Raw genomic sequence first — 21,426 nt, 5'->3', positions numbered from 1 at the left:
CTAATTCTGACAGTGGTCCATGTGGCCCTGTCTTGTGTAAATAGTCCCCTGTAAAATTCTGCCCAGTGCCAGTGGCACAGTGTGAATTATGTGATTATCATCTAATGTGTTTATAATAATACAAAGGCTATTTTTTATATATGACCTTGTGTGGAGTGTCTTTTGTGGTGGGCCTAGGGTGTTGTTGCTGTGTGCGCGCGCAAACGCTTTACACATTGCCTCCGGGATAAGCCTGACTGCTCGTGCCAAGCTACCAAGGGGGTGAACAGGGGTTATCTTTGGCGTGTAACTCCCCAACCCTGACTTAGAGTGGTGGTCTCTGCCTGGCTTTGGCGCAAGCCTTAGCCAACCAGAGATCCCATTTCTAACAAGACCAAAATGGCTTTGTGCCATCCCGCAACACCTCACTCAACCTGCGCCGCTTCTTTCGTGTTGCAACTCACTCCACGTGCACATGGCCGAGAGCAGGCTGCCTCGTACTTGATCTTGAGAAAGCCTTCGACTCTCTCAAATGGAATTATATGTTTGCAACTCTTGAAAGGTACTAACTAGGTCCCGCCTTCCTGAAGTTGACCCGCCTACTCTACACAAACCCAGTGGTAAGGGTGAAGATGGGACCATACATATTGGCTATGGTCCCAGTGCGACGAGGCAGGGCTGCCCATTGCCCTCCCTCCTCTTCGTGCTCTTGATGGAGCCCCTTGCGGAGTCAATAAGGACGTAACTGTACGATGGCATGCTGCTAGGCGATGACACACATAAAGTATCATTATATGCCAATGACCTGTTAGCCTTTCTCAACGATATTAATAATGTGCCGGAAAGTCTGGCTCAAATCCTTTGTGAGTTTGTGGCCATATCAGGGCTGAAAGGGAATGTCGGCAAATTGAAGCTATATGCCTTTGGCGAAGGAAACCTAACCCAGGTCTTGTGCTTAATGGCGAAAGGGTGCAGTGGAGCCCAGATACGTTACTCTACCTAGGACTACGAATATATCGCCAGCCGCTAGATCTCTTTGACAGTAACCTAGGTAGGACACTAATGGCCATCAGATCCCAGATGCAATTCTGGAGCACGCTCCCCCTCGCAGTGACAGGCAGAGTGGCGCTGATGAAGATGGTGGCCCTACCGAGGTTTTTGTACTACTTCGCCAACCTGCCTATCTATATACCCACCGCCTTTTCCGCCGCGCTGGAGAACATGGTCACAGAGTGGCGATAAAGAAATCTTACCCATGGACCATGGGAATCTGGCAGCGTCCTGTTTTGAACACTACCTGGCAGCTCAACTTCAGTGAGTCGCCAGATGGATGGCAGACCACCAACGCGAAGACACGGCACCCACACGTCCCCCCTACGCGCTATCCCAGATCCTCAAACTCTTCCACCCCGGTGCACGAACGCGACCTCCGGAGCCCCTGATGTTAAATGAGGTGTACAGATGCTACCAACGGAGCCTCTACATAACCCGAAGTACAACGCCTTATTCCCCCGCGCTCCCCTTAGAAGGTCCTCCTAGGGGCCAGGAGGTTCTCACTGCTGCCGAGTTGCAACAATGGCAAAAGGCGGGAGTACAGACCCCAGGAGACCTTTATCGCGAAGGCTCGTTTGTCCTCTATGCGACACAGATAGAAGATGAGGGTCTCCCTTCGGGGCAATTCCTCCTACACCGTTCATTGGTAGCTATGCTCACAGTGAAATGGGGGGACCTTCCCACCGAGCCGCACACGCACCTCACTATTCAATACTTCCACGTTATGGGTCAAGGTCGACACCTGACGTGGCGGTTCGCAGCTTTGCTACGACAGCACGTAGCAATAAGTTTATTCCCCCTCAGGCACAAGTGGAAACACGATCTGGGTTGACAATTCTCAGACAAAGCATGGGGACAAGTGCTGGCCAGCCCAGTTCAGATCCCCAGAAACATGGGATTCAGACACAGTATTACAGTACACAATGAGCGTATTTGACACCAGCTAAAATTAACATATATTTCCACCGTACCAACTCCGCCTGTCCTAGATGTGCCGCCCTAGATGCACACTTGGTACACATGCTATGGAGCTGCACCAGCCTCAGTACATATTGGAGGGAGGTGGCATTTGCGCTACGCAACTGCACCGAGAGAAATATACCCTTTGACTGGCCGGCGTACCTACTGCACAAATGCTGTAGGACGCAAAACACTAAGGTAACCTCCAGGTTCCTAGACCTGGGCATAGTGGCGGCCAAGGGGATAATCATGAAAAAGTGGAAGGTGCCCGACCCCCCACGAGCACAGACTTAGAAACACTCCAGGCTCGCATGGGCTAGAGCAGAAGGCATAGCGATCCGGCGCGAAGAAACTATGGGCCTCAGCAAAATACCTATATTCGCACACTAGGAAGCGATCTTGATAGCACTGCAGCGGCGCGCAGGTCCGCTAGACCGGTCCTCACCGTGCACCCGAACCGCACCCCCAAGCCGCCCAGAGACACTTGACCTGTCGCCCCCAGCTGCACACCGGCGCTACGATGTGCGCACTTACTGGAGGCCTATCGACAGGGCAATAGGCGTAGGCGCAACAGACGATGCACGCACACATACATGTAGGCATGTGGAGACACTCCAACTCAACCCCAAGTTTAATGTCCTCCCCCTGGTTGTTAAATGTGCTGCTCATCATGGGCATCCGAGCAGAACTGGCCTTAATATGTTACTCATCACATGCCAAGTATGAAGACAATCTAGTCGTTTCAGACAATAGACTATGAGGCTGAACAAATGCCACTCACAAGAGCTGCCATGCCACCACGTTCATTGAACATACAATTGTAATGTTGTAATTGCTACTAATGTATGATGTAACAAGGCTGATGCCACTGAATGTTAAAGCATGAGGTGCTATTTGTTGCTATTGCCAATGAAAAAATTAAAAAACAATAAAACATTTTTTTTTTTTTTTAAATGACTCTCAGTAAATGTGCTTCGGTCACCAGTCTCTGTGGCGCATTCGGTTAGTGCATTCGACTGTTAACCGAAAGGTTGGTGGTTCAAGCCCACCCAGGGACGTTTCCTTTTGCATGCATGAAGCACTTTAATAAATCATAGTAATGTGCCTTTGGTCTAGAGCTCCTGCGTGAGACCCTTTCCCTGAACATTTCAATCCTCTGCGTTCTCTCTGCACCTGCACTCAATTTCATCCATAGGATGGAAAACAAAAAGCCAAACCTTGTAATACAACCCTAGGCACATAAGGAGGTGGGCAAAAATGAAAAGGCTCACAACATTTGCTGATGTGACTCCAAAAGCAAGGACCTCGTGGCGCAACGGTAGCGCGTCTGACTCCAGATCAGAACGCAACGGTAGCGCGTCTGACTCCAGATCAGAAGGTTGCGTGTTCAAATCACGTCGGGGTCACTGTTTCCCATTTTTCTCCCCACTGAGTTCATGTATTTCATTTCAAATGCAAATGCAAAAGAAGACAGCCTTGCATTGGCCGGGAATCGAACCCGGGCCTCCCGCGTGGCAGGCGAGAATTCTACCACTGAACCACCAATGCTTCACATGTGTAGCTTTGAGACAGAGCTCTGTCCAAGACAGTGATGAGGCTCACGCACTCAAATTGCACACCTATGAACAAAGTGTGTGCAACAGACATTGGAATACCAACGTTTCACATGATTATGGCAAGAATCAGATGTAGGAGTGTTAGACTTAGGGTTTTCAGCGGATTTACCCCCAGACTTTTTGCTTTTTGGCCTCCTGTTTTTTAGCCTGTTTTTGTTGGTTTTAGGATTCAGGGCACTTTACCACTATTAAGTGCTAAAGTGCATATGCTCTCCATGTAAATTGTATTATGGATTGGTGTTTCCATGATTGGCTTGTTTGATTTACCTTTAACCCCTTCGCTGCCAGGCCTTTTCCCCTCCTGTGCCACGCCCTTTTTTGGCTATTTGGGGTAGTGCGCGCTGAGGCCCCTGTAACTTTTTGACCACATAAGGTATCCACGCCAAATTTGCGTCCTTTTCTTCCAACATCATGGGGATTCTAAAGGTACTCAGGGTTTGTGGATTCTCCTAGAGGGGTCACAGAAATTAGCCAAAATACAGCAAAATTTGGTTTTTTTTCGGAAAAATTAGAAAAACGGGCTGCAAATTAAAGCATCTGGGTTTTCCCTGCAAATGTTATCAAAAAAGGGTTTGTGGGGTTGAAATCAACATTTTCCCAGCTTTTCGGGGATACCAGACTTTTGTAAGAAACCCAACATTTTTTACACAGTTTTGGCATTTTTCTGGGACATAGGCTAATTTTGCTATTTTTGTGCTTTTGACCTCCTTCCAGTTAATGGCAGAAATGGGTACAAAAGCAATAATGGATCCTGGAAAGCTATACATTTCCGAGAAGAAGACAAAATTCTGAATTCAGCAAGAGGTCATTTGTGTAGATCCATCAAGGTTTTTTTTATAGAAACTAACAGTTAAATATAGGATAAATTGAAAATTAGTTGAAAAAAACAGCCTTTTGTGTCAACGTTTTCACCTGTAACTTCTTCTAATTATGACAGCTCTTTGAAAGCAATATACCATTACATCCGCTGGACATTACTGAATGTGGGGATATATAGGACTTGTAGGTTCACCAACAACCCGAGGAACCCAAAGCCAAAAACTGAGCAGCAACTTGCAATGGTTTTTTATTATGTACCGGGTATATAGTAATTATTCTGTAAAAATGTGTACATGGAAAAATCGGTATTAAAGACACCTATGTATTTCTGAAATGGGAACAAAATATAGAGTTTAGAAACAGTAGATATTTGCACATTTCTGAAATTGGGAATACTCATACTAGCATGAGAATTATCAGTCATTTTTTTTTTTTTAACAACAAACTTTATTGTTTTGTACAGTACAAGGGTCAATCAAGAAAGGCGACTTCGTACTAATATGAAACACATAAGCACCTTTACTGCAATTTCCTCCCACTACCCTGGTCTGCAAACATCAGACCCCAACCCCCCCCCCCTCCCATCCCAACCTATGCCCACACCCACGTCGTTCCATCGCGCAACCTGACGATTGCCACCGTACTGTAGGGTTCAGACACCTCCATGACACTGCAAGCGAGTCGTGCTACGTGGTTCTAAGCAATCTTTCAATGGGATCCCCCATATCGGGCTGTTCCAACAACGCCAGGTCTATACCTCTATACGTAGCCCATCTGGACCATATTTTCCCATGCTTCACTGGGCACCCCCGAGCCTGAAAGACCGCGAGTTCCGCAATCATACAGCGGTCCAGCGCCTTCTTCCAAGGGGACAGTCTAGGGGGGGAATCATCCTTCCAGTGCTGGGCCACGTCCCGTTTGGCCAAGGTGAGGCCCAGGAACAACAAGTGCCGCTTATACCTATTCCCTCCTATGTCCTCAGTACTATGGAGTAGGATCAAACTGGGTTCTAGGGGAAGGGTCCAGGCCAGTACCTCACTCAAACAATTCACCACCCCCTGCCAAAAGACCCGTAACGCCCCACACGCCCACACTGTGTGTAAGAATGTGCCGTCCTCAGCACGGCAGGGCAAGCAGGTCTGGGACTGGATCACTCCCATACGCCAAAGCTGAACTCGAGTATAATAGACCCGATGCACGTACTTAAATTGGATCAAACGGTATCTAGTGGAAACCGCTGCCCCACGCGAACTTGCCAGCGCCTCAGCCCAATCATCATCGGTCAAGTCAGGGAGATCAGCCTCCCACCGCTCTCGCGTATTATGCAGTGTAGTGTGGAAATATGGATTTTTCTGATCAGTTATGTCCCCTATCTTGGACCCCAACGGTTTCATGTATGAATCACAAGTACATGTATGTTCCCTCCAGTTCCAGTTATGAAGACGCAAACACATGTGCGTCCACCGTCAACATGTCCTTTTTCAGATCCACCATGAATGGGCCGGATATTCCATCCCTAAGTATGAAAGGCCACCGGCTTTATATGGTTCACTTATGCCATTTTACAGTCCAGGCAAGTAGGCCCTGATTCTGTCATCAAGCTTTTCTTGCCTTCTGCCTCTGAAAGCTCCAGTCTGAGATCGCATCTGTGACCATGAACTTTGTCTCATTCCCTGCGCGGCTCACGGTGCCTGACATCAGCCTGTTGCCTGCCAAAAAACTGTATTTCACCTTCGAAATTATCTGCTCCGCTCCCTGTCCAAGGCATTCCTGTCTAGTAGTTTAAGTAAACATTCTTCCAGCTACCGAGCAAAAGGCCCGGCTTCTCTGTCTTTATGCAAGTAATTCATAGCCCTATTATTATGGAAGATTTCTGCCCTCGCATCTAGTGTAGACACTTAGACGCTTGTACACGCACTAACAGTCAGTATAGTCAGTATAGAATAAGATTCTACTCTAAGAGACCTCTCTTTTGGATAACATAGTTCTTTAAACATAGGATGTTAGATATGATTTGGGATTAGGTTGACTTGACCCTCCAGACTTCTGTCGCCACATGTAGAGCTAAATGTCAAGTCCCCTTCACCCCCTAGTTGCACGTCAATCATACGTCATGCTGCTGTGCGCGCATTTCTGCCAAGTATTTCTGCTGACATTGCGAAATTCTTTCATGGAACCACCCTATTATGACATCATACCTGATGACGTTCTTTAGTTACACCCAGTTACGCCCACTTTTGCTACGCATGTATGTTTTATCTTTACTATCAATTGTTACGCCTCCTGCATTTACTTCACTGTAATGCCTATTGTATAAAAGTGATTACTTATCAATAAAGTATGTACTTCACTTCCTGAACCTCCGTGGTGATGGAACTTGGAGTCCACGATTCGAATCGTCCATTGGAATAAAGCCCATTCCGAACCTCTAATACCACGGATTTTGCCTCTTATTTTACTGAGCTATTTTTATTATTTTTCTGTATCAAATTAAGTCCCGGTAATTAAATTATTTACCACATGAATGGCGCCCGAATAGGGACACTTTCTCATCTCACGCGCCGGCGGTGCGTTGCAGGCCCGGTCTCCTGCCACAGCTGGACGGACAACAACGCGTACCAGCAGGATTTCCTGTATCTCCCTCCGGTCAAGCGGGGGCGACTGAGGCTGCGATCAACACCCAGACGAGGCGGTGAGAAGTGCGAAGTATCCCGACCAGAGCCTAGCTGAGAGAGCAAGATCCGAGGTATACAGAGGCCCACCAAGTTCCGAAGTTCCGAAGTTCCGAGGTTTCCGATGTTCCGAAGTTTCCGAAGTTTTCGAGTCGAGTCCAGTCCGGTCCAGTCCAGTTCAGTTCCGTTCCGAGGCCTTCCGTTCCGAGCTACCCGGTGAGTACCATTGCTGGGGAGGCGTTCTGACGTGCACATAGCCTGTGCCGGTCAAGACGGTTTTGGGTACACAAATCCGGTCTGCACTGTTTTAGCAGTGTATCTGTACTGTTTAGCAGTATATCTAGTATATCAAGTATATAAATTCAGAATAATTCAGTTAATGCCGAGTATTATGTTTTAGTGATTAAGTTTTCTTAGATCGTCATCATCATTGTTGCTCATTTAAATATTAAATGTTAAATGTGTTAATACGTCCTGCATATTGTGGTGTGAATGACTGTTCATTATTGTGTTTATTGTATTATTATTGTATTAAGTTTGTTCAAGATCAAGTATCAGATCAGTTTTCAATATGCCGCTCTTTTCGAAACTAAGACAGATCACAACTAGAAAAGGGGTACTCGAAGAAGCTGTTCCTATTCCTCCTAGGGACACTCCAGGGTACTTCATGTATCATAAACACGGCTTAGACGCTATATTATTTCTTGATTTATGGGTAGACTACACCAAGGAATTACCAGAAAGTCAGAGGTGGCCCGCAGCTGGGACCTGGGATGCAGAGTGCATCATGAAAGTAGAGGAAGAGTTATGGAAAAGGAAAGCTAGACAGTCACAGAAGGACGCCGTTGAGTTATGGCGTAAAGAATCTCATAGACGTACAGAAAAAGCACTCAGACAGGAGGAGAAAAATAAGGAGAAATCAAATAAAGTCCGAGAAAATCTATTAATTGAAGAAGGTACACAAGTGAAATCAGAACAAATAGACAGACAAAGAAATGCCCTTATGAATGGTATGTATCCCCTTCTGGCCGAAGGATTACCTAAGGCTACTCCGGAGATACCAAAAGACTTGCCACCCCCATTATTTCCAATAAAAGTGCATCCTAAGGGGCATCCTAGAACCGCAGAAGATGTTTTTCTTTCCTCATATTTAGATGACGCAGCTCCCGAGTATGCTAACCCCGCCCCACATAGACCGTCTGCCGGGGAAGTTCAACGCCAAGATCCTGTATCTGTACCTCTACAACAACAAATCCTGACACAAGTTCCGGCAAGCACATCTGTTTCTACATCTGTTCCTACAGCTGTTTCTACAGCTGTGTCCACACCTATAGTTGCTGTATCGCGTTCAACGAATCCTTTCACGTCCGGTACCCCAGACGGGGCTACCGGAGGTGCTACCAACATTTTTTCTACGCCACCCAGAATAAATAAACTTACTTTTCAAGAATCAGCGCATCCACGTACGCCCAAACTCATAAATTCCCGCACGCTTAAGGAACTTCTTGTAGATTGTAGATATGACCCTGTGCCCGGCAAAGAGGACGAAATGATCATGGCATCATTACGTATCAGACGAGCTGCGGTGTATTTAGGGAAGATACCAGGAATGACTATGCATCTAGATAATATATATCATTTTGTCCAAACAGGGCGAGATTCTGAATGTATTAACAGAGCTATGGAATACCAGAAAGTGGAGATACAGGGGGAACTGTTACGTTTCCTCATAAATTGTGTGATCAGAAATCAAGACCGACCGGGGGTAGATCCGTAAACAATGCAAACTCTTACCAGATGGAGCCAGAATATATCAGAAGGGAAACATGATAAGCAAACATGTATAATAGCCATGTGCCGAAAGATCCGTAAAGAAATAGAACGCATACACGAAGAGAGATTAGCGGTAGACCAGTTCGAACAAAACGAGGAGGAGGAAGGATCAGGACTGCCCACAGGACAGTCAGAAACCATAGCCTATGTAGGTAGAGGAAGATCTTGTAATAGTACTAGATGTTTTACTGACCCAATACGTCCGATATGTCCAGATAATAACAGGAATTTCCAAACACCTATAATAAATATAAGGTCCCCCGAGCATTCGTTCCAAGCCGCTGACAAATTACTCCGAGAACGAAGGGGTTATCATTTACTCGATTCTATGGATGAACAAGAATTAGCCAGGTCAGCCGTTCATTGGGTTGACAGTCCCGGAAAATATGGTGATGATACAGTAGCACACACATTTTTGAACCTCACCCCAGATGAACAGCGTTTAGCTGGGATTTATATGATTCAACAACTTCTTATACTATATAAAAGCCAACATTCAGATCCTGGTCCCTTACCTGATATATTGACTGAATTACTCACGAATAGATGGAGAGGTTCAGGTACTAAGTTAATTAGAGAAATACTAGAATCAAGAAAGCAGTACATTCTTTTTGTATGCCCAGAACATGTCTCACTGCCCATCAAGGAAAGAACGACGTATTACATGGACAGACAGAATCCCTTACGAGAAGTACACCCAATAAAGGGCGAGGACAATCAGTTTAAACGTGTATTTGTATATACGCCCATATCGAAAATAGAATTGTTAGAAATGAAGAAAGTGGTACCCAGTCATGACAAAGATCCAGCGGGTTTTCACCGAGAAATTAAAGACATGCTACTCATGGGAGTGTATACCTATCCCGACATTATGACAATATTGAAGGTATTAATGCCTGCGGGCATTTATGAAAAACTCAAGGAAAAAGAGTGGGAGGTGGGAGACCAAAAGATAGACTGGACAGCATTAGAAAATGAAGAAAAGGCCCGAGGTCCAGGTTCAGGGCTTGGGGATAAAACTAAAGCACTACCAGGTTTACTAGTACAGGTACTGCCACGTTTATTAACTACGAAAAAGGAAGACTGGGGTGCAATCTCAGCCTGTAAACAAAAGCAAGATGAAGACACTAGTGATTTCTATGCCCGATTCGAAAAATGTTTTGGTATAAATAGTGGCATAAAAGCAAGTAGCGAATCTTACCCACATCTGTTTGTGACAAAATTAGTTGAAAATTCCTTGCCCCAAGTGAAGAATAGAGTATTAAAATTCGAGAGTACCTGGCAAGGTAACACCCCATCACAAATGTTACAAATGTTACAGTATCATCACAATAGAATTAGAGAGGAACAAGAACATGAACAAAGACGCATGAAAGACACGAAAATGAAAATGCTAGTCTCCCAGACAGTTCCAGCTGAAGGTCATAAAAAGGGTACGACACAGTCCGGTGATTCAGCAGGACCTGTAAAAGGGACATGCAACTATTGTAAACAACCAGGTCATTACATACACGATTGCCCAGTCCTGAAGCGTAATATCGCCACAGGCATTACAAAAGAAAGACCACGGCCACCTAGACAGGATCAGAATGAACAAGGAGCCCCGCAGCATGCACAGTCCATGCCAGCTCCACAACAGTCTATACAGTTTGTGCCAGCTGCACCAGCGCTGCCTGTTGCTGCCACACAAACCACGACACGACAGCTGTACCAGACCGCACAGTACGACTATCCTGATTATCAACGATACGCATGAACCAGCCTAGAGAGGGAAGTTGGCTTACCCCTTATCGAAGTCCCTGTAGACCAAGAAGGACCTTATGTACATAGTGAACTATTAGGCCAAGATAGAAAATTTTTACTTGATACAGGGGCAAGTCGAACAACCATAAAACGTAGTGAAGTTCCAGGGGCACCCCTCTCAGGCTCACAGAATATTTCCCTTGGTTTTTCAGGAAAACCTATTGTTAATGAAGTATCACAGCCTCTTCCACTTACGATTGGACCCTTGACCCGAACTACAGATTTATTGCTTACTAAATCATGTCCAGAAAACTTGTTAGGTATAAAAACACTGAAAGCTCTAGGAGCTATAATATGTTGTTCTCCGGAAGGAGTAAGATTGTTTTTACGTGATTTCAAAGGTCACTATGTGTCTCGAGACATGGATCCCCGACTGCAGACTTTACCTACACAGTTATGGGCACAAGGCCCTACTGATGTTGGTTGCATGAATATTACGCCATATCGAGTTACACTAAAGGCAGGAGTGGTACTACCACGAATGCGACAATACAAGTTACCACCAGATGCTGTAGTGGCTTTACTGCAAATCATTGACGAGCTCATTGCCCAAGGAGTGGTTGTGGAAACAGACTCCAATGTATGTAATTCCCCGATAATTCCGATTCTTAAACGAACAGATCCAAAGGCCCCGCCAGTATATCGATTGGTTATTGATCTGCGCGAATTGAACAAATGCATTGTGCCACAATTCCCTGTGGTCCCAGATATCTCGTCATTACTGACAGCTATTGATTCTGAAGCAACATTCTTTACTGTAATTGATCTCAAGAATGCCTTTTTCAGCGTCCCAATAGATCCGGAAAGCCAATACCTGTTCGGATTTAGTTTAAATGGACGTAGCTTTAAATTCACACGCGCCCCTCAAGGATTTACAGAAAGCCCCAGCATCTATAGCCAAGCACTGAAACGAGAACTCGACAGTATCCACATGCCAGTCAACACTACCCTGCTTCAATATGTCGATGATCTGCTGATCACCGCTAGAAGCGAACCTGAATGTGAGAAAGCATCACTGACAGTTTTACAATTTCTAGCCGAAAAGGGGCACAAGGTGTCCCCTTCTAAGCTGCAATTCTGTGTCCAGCGAGTTGTTTATCTTGGACACTCGCTGTCCAAGGAGGGAAGGCAGCTTACACCCGACCGCATTCAGTTAATAGCTAACATGCCAATACCCAAGACACAAAAGGAGGTGCGGGCTTTCATAGGCCTCACTTCATATTGTAGGCAGTGGATCCCTCAGTATGCATTTCTAGCAAAACCACTCATTCAATTGACAACACAGGAGGCAGCCACATCGACTGTTCTCCCTTGGACTCAGGAACATGCACAAGCTTTTGAAAGCCTAAAGAAAGCCTTATGCCAAGCACCTGTTCTAGCAACACCATGTTACAATAAACAGTTTACACTCTTTGTTACAGAACGCGAAGGTACTGCCTTGTCAGTACTCACACAGGAACAAGCAGGATCACACAAACCATGTGCTTATTTTTCTAGTACATTAGATCCCGTAGCTCAGGCTTTGCCCGCGTGCCTAAAATCAGTGGCAGCAACAGCTTTAGCAATCAGACAAAGCGATGCCATAGTGTTAGGACATCCATTGACAGTACAAGTACCACATGCAGTAGAGGTTCTTGTGAATCGAACGCAAACACAACACTTGACTATTGCGCGACTCACTGGTTACGAATTAACATTGTTTCAGCCACATATAGAAATTAGACGTTGTAACACATTGAATCCTGCCACACTTTTACCTATAATCGGAACAGACCCACTAGCTCATGATTGTATTGAAGTTATTACAATCACGACGAAACCCAGACAAGACTTGACAGATGTCCCATTGTCAGACCCAGACCTGACGTTGTATGTAGATGGTTCATGTATGAGAACAGGTACAGGAGAGTTAGTGGCCGCTTATGCAGTCACAACAGACACTGAAATCATTGAAACAAATTGCATAAATACCTTGTCCGCTCAAGCAGCAGAGCTCATCGCTCTGACACAAGCCTGTATTCAAGCCACAAATAAAAAAGTCAACATATACACTGATTCACGTTATGCATTCGGAGTTGTACATGACTTCGGCGTGCTGTGGCGAGAGAGAGGTTATTTAACTTCTCACGGTGCCCACATTCAGCACGGACCCCTCATTCATGCCTTATTAGATGCAATACATCTACCCACGGCAATATCAATTATGAAATGTAAAGCTCATACGAAAGTTACTGATATCATTTCTCAAGGCAATGATCTAGCTGACAGAACAGCTAAACAGACTGCTCAAACTCAAACATCCGACATGACAAAGACAATAGTCCCGACGCAAACACATTGTATGACGGTTAAGGATCCCGCTCTTGACGTAATTGACATACAGACACATGCTACACCAGACGAAATAAAGAAATGGACTGAATTAGGAGGGATCCAAACGGATCAAGGATGGATGACGAAGGAAAAATCTGTGTGGTTCCTTCCTGATTCAATGGTCCAAGTTATAATTAATACTGTACATAGTCCAGCACATCTAGGAGAAAAAGCTATGCTAGACAGCATTCAACACATTTGGTTCAACAAACATTTACGAGCAGCAGCTAAACAAAAAGTTCGTACCTGTATGATCTGTTGTCAGTTTAACCCAGGAAAAAGCATTCCCGTAGAACAGGGTGGATTTCAGCCTCCTGATCACCCTTTTGAAGTTCTCCAGATGGATTATATCCAGATGGAACGATGTCGAGGATTCAAATATGTTCTCGTAGTTGTCTGTGCTCTTTCCCGTTGGACAGAGGCATACCCGGTTTCAGATTACACTGCCCCGACTACTGCCAAACAGTTAGTTCGAGAATTCTTCCCACGGTACGGTTTACCACGTGTTGTCTACTCAGATAACGGCCAGCCGTTTTCATCCGAACTAATGAAACACGTTTCACTTTTATTAGGCTATCAGTGGAAATTTCACTGTGTCCGACACCCCGAGGCAGCAGGTCTCGTCGAAAGACATAATCAGACCCTAAAAATTAGATTGTCCAAAATATGCAGAGAGAAAGGTGTCGACTGGGTAGTAGCCTTACCCGTTACACTCTTTTACATGAGAATGGTAGCACACTCTCGAACAGGGCTATCCCCTTATGAGGTGATCTTCGGTAGACCACCAAATATGTGGGGGACGCCTATACCACGCAAAATAACTGATATTGACTGTAATATGCTGACAGATTACTTGGCTTCCTTGATGTCTGCACTACAATCTTGTCGTTCACAGGTAGCTGCAGCCTTTCCCGACAACACCGAGGTGAAACCACATGACGTAATTCCAGGGGATTTAGTTCTAGTGAGGAACTTTGATCGGAAGTCCCAACTGGATCCTAGGTGGAAGTCGCCTCAGCTCGTATTGCTAACGACGAGGACAGCCGTGAAGATCGAAGGTCGAAAAGGCTGGATACATTCAAGTCATATCAAGAAATTTCATGGACTACCGTCAGATGTAAATGACACACCTTGCGTGTCTTCCCCGATTGACTCAAAACTTCCTTTGGTTGAACTGAATAGCCATGAGCTATACAAACTAAAACTCAGGTCTAACCAGTCAGGCAATTTGATTGTTTAAGTCCTCTCCAAGGTGAATCGGTCGAATTTGTCTCTGACATGTATCCCTTGGACCTGTATAGAGAAAAAAACAGAAGGATAAAACTGAAACGACATGCGTACTGTAAATCACTGCGTAGTCATTGCACAGTGACGTTATTAATTTTGTTTTTCTTAAGTCTTTTAATAATTACTGCAAGTATATTGTTGCACATATATTATCCTATTTCTAGACATGTTTATAATGTTACTGCTGAACATTCTTTTAGTGAATTACCTCCGCATGAGTTGTCTTATAGATTTGCGCTGCGCAATAACACGTTTATTAGTATGTTACATCATTCCCATCAGGTTAGCAATGCTACAAATTGTTGGATATGTGGCCGACTCCCTCCCTATCAGAATTATAAAGGAATTCTACCTCTCTTTCCATACCCGTTCACACACAACGGCTCCTGTGGAGCATGGTTTAGTTTAATTAATTCCCTAGATTCGAATTCTGCAGTTTATCAAGACCACTGGGTATGGGGAAATTTGAACTTAGTTTTACTTAAAGTCTGCTACCCTAACAAGGAGGGACTTCCCAAAAGAACAGGAACTGATCTAGAAAATGAAGTGTATGGATTAGGTAATTTTACGCTTAATCTTATGATCCTAAATGTCGAATCCGAAGCTACTCCAATTTTGCCCGCTATGTCAATATTTCCAGTAAAAGGTGAATTATGTGTAAGAAAGAATGGTTCCATACATATGGGCCATAGTAGATGCACCACTGTAATAGAATTTAGTGATCAAGGCAAGTCTACATTTAGAGCTTCCCGCCATTCCTATTTCATATGTGGTCAGACGGCATATGTACGTTTGCCTCTAGATTGGGATGGTACCTGCTACATCGGATTCCTTTTGCCACCTGTTTTCCTAGCTCCTCCTGATTATCACAGAAATACTCATTTAGTACACAATAGAGAAAGGAGAGATCTCCCAATAGTCGATTACACTGAAACAGCATGGGAAAAATACACAGATTTCAATAAAGGTCTTTTTCCCTATATAGGTACAGTTACCAATAGTAAGCTGATACGTAGATTAACCAGAACCCTTGAAGCAGTAGTGAACGAAACTATTTCCGCCTTAGGCAATTTAACAGAAGAGCAGTCTGCTATGCGGATTGTTGTGCTTCAAAATCGTCTTGTCCTTGACGTCATCCTGGCCGATAGGGGCGGAGCTTGTAGGGTCATCGGATCAAGTTGTTGCATTTTCATACCAGAAAATTCGCCATCTGTATATAAAGCCATAACTCGCCTTCATAAGATTGTAAGCCAGATACACCAGAATCCAGGCACCTGGACTTGGTCCGGTTGGTTTTGGAGTGTATTATCTACCTTTGGATGGAGGGTCCTATCCTTCCTAGGTATTGGCTTTCTCATACTATTCAGTTGCTGTCTATGTCTACAATGTGGACCAGCGATCTGTGGTCTGTGTGCCACATCGTGTATTCCACCACCAAGATTTCATTCATCCCAGAAGAAAAAAGAAGAACAAATGATGCTATATGAACAGATCAACGGATTGATGAAGATTGATATCTCTTAACGGGCAAGTAGGGGACAAGGAGGGAATGTGGAAATATGGATTTTTCTGATCAGTTATGTCCCCTATCTTGGACCCCAACGGTTTCATGTATGAATCACAAGTACATGTATGTTCCCTCCAGTTCCAGTTATGAAGACGCAAACACATGTGCGTCCACCGTCAACATGTCCTTTTTCAGATCCGCCATGAATGGGCCGGATATTCCATCCCTAAGTATGAAAGGCCACCGGCTTTATATGGTTCACTTATGCCATTTTACAGTCCAGGCAAGTAGGCCCTGATTCTGTCATCAAGCTTTTCTTGCCTTCTGCCTCTGAAAGCTCCAGTCTGAGCTCGCATCTGTGACCATGAACTTTGTCTCATTCCCTGCGCGGCTCACAGTGCCTGACATCAGCCTGTTGCCTGCCAAAAAACTGTATTTCACCTTCGAAATTATCTGCTCCGCTCCCTGTCCAAGGCATTCCTGTCTAGTAGTTTAAGTAAACATTCTTCCAGCTACCGAGCAAAAGGCCCGGCTTCTCTGTCTTTATGCAAGTAATTCATAGCCCTATTATTATGGAAGATTTCTGCCCTCGCATCTAGTGTAGACACTTAGACGCTTGTACACGCACTAACAGTCAGTATAGTCAGTATAGAATAAGATTCTACTCTAAGAGACCTCTCTTTTGGATAACATAGTTCTTTAAACATAGGATGTTAGATATGATTTGGGATTAGGTTGACTTGACCCTCCAGACTTCTGTCGCCACATGTAGAGCTAAATGTCAAGTCCCCTTCACCCCCTAGTTGCACGTCAATCATACGTCATGCTGCTGTGCGCGCATTTCTGCCAAGTATTTCTGCTGACATTGCGAAATTCTTTCATGGAACCACCCTATTATGACATCATACCTGATGACCTTCTTTAGTTACACCCAGTTACGCCCACTTTTGCTACGCATGTATGTTTTATCTTTACTATCAATTGTTACGCCTCCTGCATTTACTTCACTGTAATGCCTATTGTATAAAAGTGATTACTTATCAATAAAGTATGTACTTCACTTCCTGAACCTCCGTGGTGATGGAACTTGGAGTCCACAATTCGAATCGTCCATTGGAATAAAGCCCATTCCGAACCTCTAATACCACGGATTTTGCCTCTTATTTTACTGAGCTATTTTTATTATTTTTCTGTATCAAATTAAGTCCCGGTAATTAAATTATTTACCACAGTAGTCTTAGCATGGGTATCAGTCATTTTTTAGAATGACTTCTTTTTTACACAATATCTTTCATTTGGAAGGCAGAAATGCATCGAAAGTCAATAGATAATAACAGTTCCTTTACAAATCTGAATTACCCTAAGTCTCCCGATAAAAATGGTACATCACTTATGTGGGTAGGCATAGTGCCCGTGACAGGAAACGGCGCAAAACGCAACGTGGTCACAACTCAATATCGCAGTGAAAATGTACCCTTTTTTGGCAAAGTGCCTAGCTCTAGTTTTTGAACCCTAGCTCTGCGGGCACCTTGGGAAACCTAGCAAACCTATACATTTTTGAAAGCTAGACACCCAGGGGAATCCAGGATGGGGTGACTTGACTGCCTCCCACCAGGGTCTGTTACCCAGAATCCCTTGCAAACCTAAAAAATTGACAAAAAAAACACATTTTCCCCACATTTCTGTGGTGGAAAGTTCCGGAATCTGCGTGGATCCACAAATTTCCACCCACCCTGCATTCCCCAAAGTCTTACGAGAAAAACGGTACCTCACTTGTGTGGGTCGGCCTAGTGCCCGCGACAGGAAACGGCGCAAAACACAACGTGGTCACACCTCAATTTCGCAGTGAAAAATGACCCTTTTTTGGCAAAATGTCTAGCTGTAGTTTTTGAACCCTAGCTCTGCGGGCACCTTGGGAAACCTAGCAAACCTATACATTTTTGAAAACTAGACACCCAGGGGAATCCAGGATGGGGTGACTTGACTGCCTTCCACCAGGGTCTGTTACCCAGAATCCCTTGCAAACCTAAAAAATTGACAAAAAAACACATTTCCCCACATTTCTGTGGTGGAAAGTTCCGGAATCTGCGTAGATCCACAAATTTCCACCCACCCCGCGTTCCCCAAAGTCTTACGAGAAAAAAGGTACCTCACTTGTGTGGGTCGGCCTAGTGCCCGCGACAGGAAACGTCGCAAAACGCAACGTGGTCACACCTCAATTTCGCAGTGAAAAATGACCCTTTTTTGGCAAAATGTCTACCTGTAGTTTTTGAACCCTAGCTCTGCGGGCACCTTGGGAAACCTAGCAAACCTATACATTTTTTTAAACTAGACACCCAGGGGAATCCAGGATGGGGTGACTTGAATGCCTCCCACCAGGGTCTGTTACCCATAATCCCTTGCAAACCTAAAAAATTGACAAAAAAAAACACATTTTCCCCACATGTCTGTGGTGGAAAGTTCCAGAATCTGCGTGGATCCACAAATTTCCACCCACCCCGCGTTCCCCAAAGTCTTACGAGAAAAAAGGTACCTCACTTGTGTGGGTCGGCCTAGTGCCCACGACAGGAAACGTCGCAAAACGCAACGTGGTCACACCTCAATTTTGCAGTGAAAAATGACCCTTTTTTGGCAAAATGTCTAGCTGTAGTTTTTGAACCCTAGCTCTGCGGGCACCTTGGGAAACCTAGCAAACCTATACATTTTTGAAAACTAGACACCCAGGGGAATCCAGGATGGGGTGATTTGACTGCCTCCCACCAGGGTCTGTTACCCAGAATCCCTTGCAAACCTAAAAAATTGACAAAAAAAACACATTTTCCCCACATTTCTGTGGTGGAAAGTTCCGGAATCTGCGTGGATCCACAAATTTCCACCCACCTCGCGTTCCCCAAAGTCTTACGAGAAAAACGGTACCTCACTTGTGTGGGTCGGCCTAGTGCCCGCGACAGGAAATGGCGCAAAACGCAACGTGGTCACACCTCAATTTCGCTGTGAAAAATGACCCTTTTTTGGCAAAATGTCTAGCTGTAGTTTTTGAACCCTAGCTATGCGGGCACCTTGGGAAATCTAGCAAACCTATACATTTTTAAAAACTAGGCACCCAGAGGAATCCAGGATGGGGTGACTTGACTGCCTCCCACCAGGGTCTGTTACCCATAATCCCTTGCAAACCTAAAAAATTGACAAAAAAAACACATTTTCCCCACATTTCTGTGTTGGAAAGTTCTGGAATCTGCGTGGATCCACAAATTTCCACCCACCCCGCGTTCCCCAAAGTCTTACGAGAAAAACAGTACCTCACTTGTGTGGGTCGGCCTAGTGCCCGCAACAGGAAACGGTGCAAAACGCAACATGGTCACACCTCAATTTCGCAGTGAAAAATGACCCTTTTTTGGCAAAATGTCGAGCTGTAGTTTTTGAACCCTAGCTCTGCGGGCACCTTGGGAAACCTAGCAAACCTATACATTTTTGAAAACTAGACACCCGTGTGCTTCCAGGGAGGCATGGCTTGCGTGGATCCCCCAACGTTTCCTTACCCAGAATCCCCTGCAAACCTCAATTTTAGCTGAAAAAATCACATTTTTCACACATTTTTGTGTGGGAAAGTTGTGGCATCACCGGGCTCACTCAAATTTCCCACCACCTAGCGTCCCCCCGGGTCTCCCGGTAAAAATGGTGCCTCACTTGTGTGGGAGGCCCAAGTACCCGCGACAGGCAAGGGCCCAAAACGCAGTGAGGCGACATCAAAATTGCCTATCTCAAAACCACCTGGTTTTGCAAGGGGGTCACTTGGGTTTTTGGCCCGGTGCTCGGCGGCCATCTAGGGAAACCCACCAAACCCATACATTTCTGAAAACTAGACACCCGGGGGCTTCCAGAGAGGTATGGCTTGCGTGGATCCCCCAACGTTTCCTTACCCAGAATCCCCTGCAAACCTCAATTTTAGCTGAAAAAATCTAATTTTTCACACATTTTTGTGTGGGAAAGTTGTGGCATCACCGGGCTCACTCAAATTTCCCACCACCTAGCGTCCCCCCGGGTCTCCCGGTAAAAATGGTGCCTCACTTGTGTGGGAGGCCCAAGTACCCGCGACAGGCAAGGGCCCAAAACGCAGTGAGGCGACATCAAAATTGCCTATCTCAAAACCACCTGGTTTTGCAAGGGGGTCACTTGGGTTTTTGGCCCGGTGCTCGGCGGCCATCTAGGGAAACCCACCAAACCCATACATTTCTGAAAACTAGACACCCAGGGGCTTCCAGGGAGGTATGGCTTGCGTGGATCCCCCAACGTTTCCTTACCCAGAATCCCCTGCAAACCTCAATTTTAGCTGAAAAAATCACATTTTTCACAGATTTTTGTGTGGGAAAGTTGTGGCATCACCGGGCTCACTCAAATTTCCAACCACCCAGCGTCCCCCCGGGTCTCCCGGTAAAAATGGTGCCTCACTTGTGTGGGAGGCCCAAGTACCCGCGACAGGCAAGGGCCCAAAACGTATTGAGGCGACATGAAAATTGCCTACCTCAAAACGACCTGGTTTTGCAAGGGGGGTCACCTGGGTTTTTGGCCCGGTGCTCGGCGGCCACCTAAGGGAACCTACCAAACCCACATATTTCTGAAAACTAGACACCCGGGGGATTCCAGGGAGGTATGGCTTGTGTGGATCCCCCGACGTTTCCTTACCCAGAATGCCCTTCAAACCTCAAATTTAGCTGAAAAAATCACCTTTTTCACACATTTTTGTGTGGGAAAGTTGAGGCATCACCGGGCTGACACAAATTTCCTACCACCCAGCGTTCCCCCGGGTCTCCCGATAAAAACGGTACCTCACTCGTGTGGGAGGCTCAAGTACCCGCGACAGGCAAGGCCCCAAAACGTATTGAGGCGACATGAAAATTGCCTACCTCAAAACGACCTGGTTTTGCAAGGGGGGTCACCTGGGTTTTTGACCCGGTGCTCGGCGGCCACCTAGGGGAACCTACCAAACCCACACATTTCTGAAAACTAGAGGGATTCCAGGGAGGTATGGCTTGCGTGGATCCCCCAACGTTTCCTTACCTAGAATGCCCTGCAAACCTCAAATTTAGCTGAAAAAATCACCTTTTTCACACATTTTTGTGTGGGAAAGTTGAGGCATCACCGGGCTGACACAAATTTCCTACCACCCAGCGTTCCCCCGGGTCTCCCGATAAAAACGGTGCCTCACTCGTGTGGGAGGCCCAAGTACCCGCGACAGGCAAGGGTCCAAAACGTAGTGCGCCTCAACAGACGCGAGACTCTTCTCACCAGGCACAGGACACCACTCTTTAGACACAGAACACCCCTCAGCAGACTAAAGTCATCACTCACCAGACGCCGGACTGCGCTTACTAGACACAGGACACCACTCACCAGACAGAGGAGCACACTTACAAGACAAAAAACACCCCATCACCACACACAGGACTGTGCTCATCAGACACAGGACACCCCTCATCAGACACAGGACTGTGCTCATCAGACACAGGACACCCCTCATCAGACA

At 45.6% G+C, this 21,426-nt stretch overlaps 2 non-coding genes across 2 annotated transcripts; one reads left to right on the top strand and one right to left on the bottom strand.

Annotated features, from left to right (window-relative positions):
* The first annotated feature begins 3,293 nt into the window (after positions 1-3,293).
* Positions 3,294-3,398, top strand: TRNAW-CCA (transfer RNA tryptophan (anticodon CCA)). Its single transcript has 2 exons — positions 3,294-3,329; positions 3,363-3,398. It is a non-coding gene; the product is annotated as a tRNA-Trp (tRNA).
* Positions 3,399-3,469: 71 nt separating this feature from the next.
* TRNAG-GCC (transfer RNA glycine (anticodon GCC)) lies at positions 3,470-3,540 on the bottom strand. Its single transcript has one exon. It is a non-coding gene; the product is annotated as a tRNA-Gly (tRNA).
* Positions 3,541-21,426: the final 17,886 nt, after the last annotated feature.

Source organism: Triturus cristatus, chromosome 4_2, assembly GCF_964204655.1.
Source record: "Triturus cristatus chromosome 4_2, aTriCri1.1, whole genome shotgun sequence".
In the NCBI taxonomy this organism is placed as follows: domain Eukaryota; kingdom Metazoa; phylum Chordata; class Amphibia; order Caudata; family Salamandridae; genus Triturus; species Triturus cristatus.
This window is presented reverse-complemented; position numbering and strand designations above follow the sequence as displayed.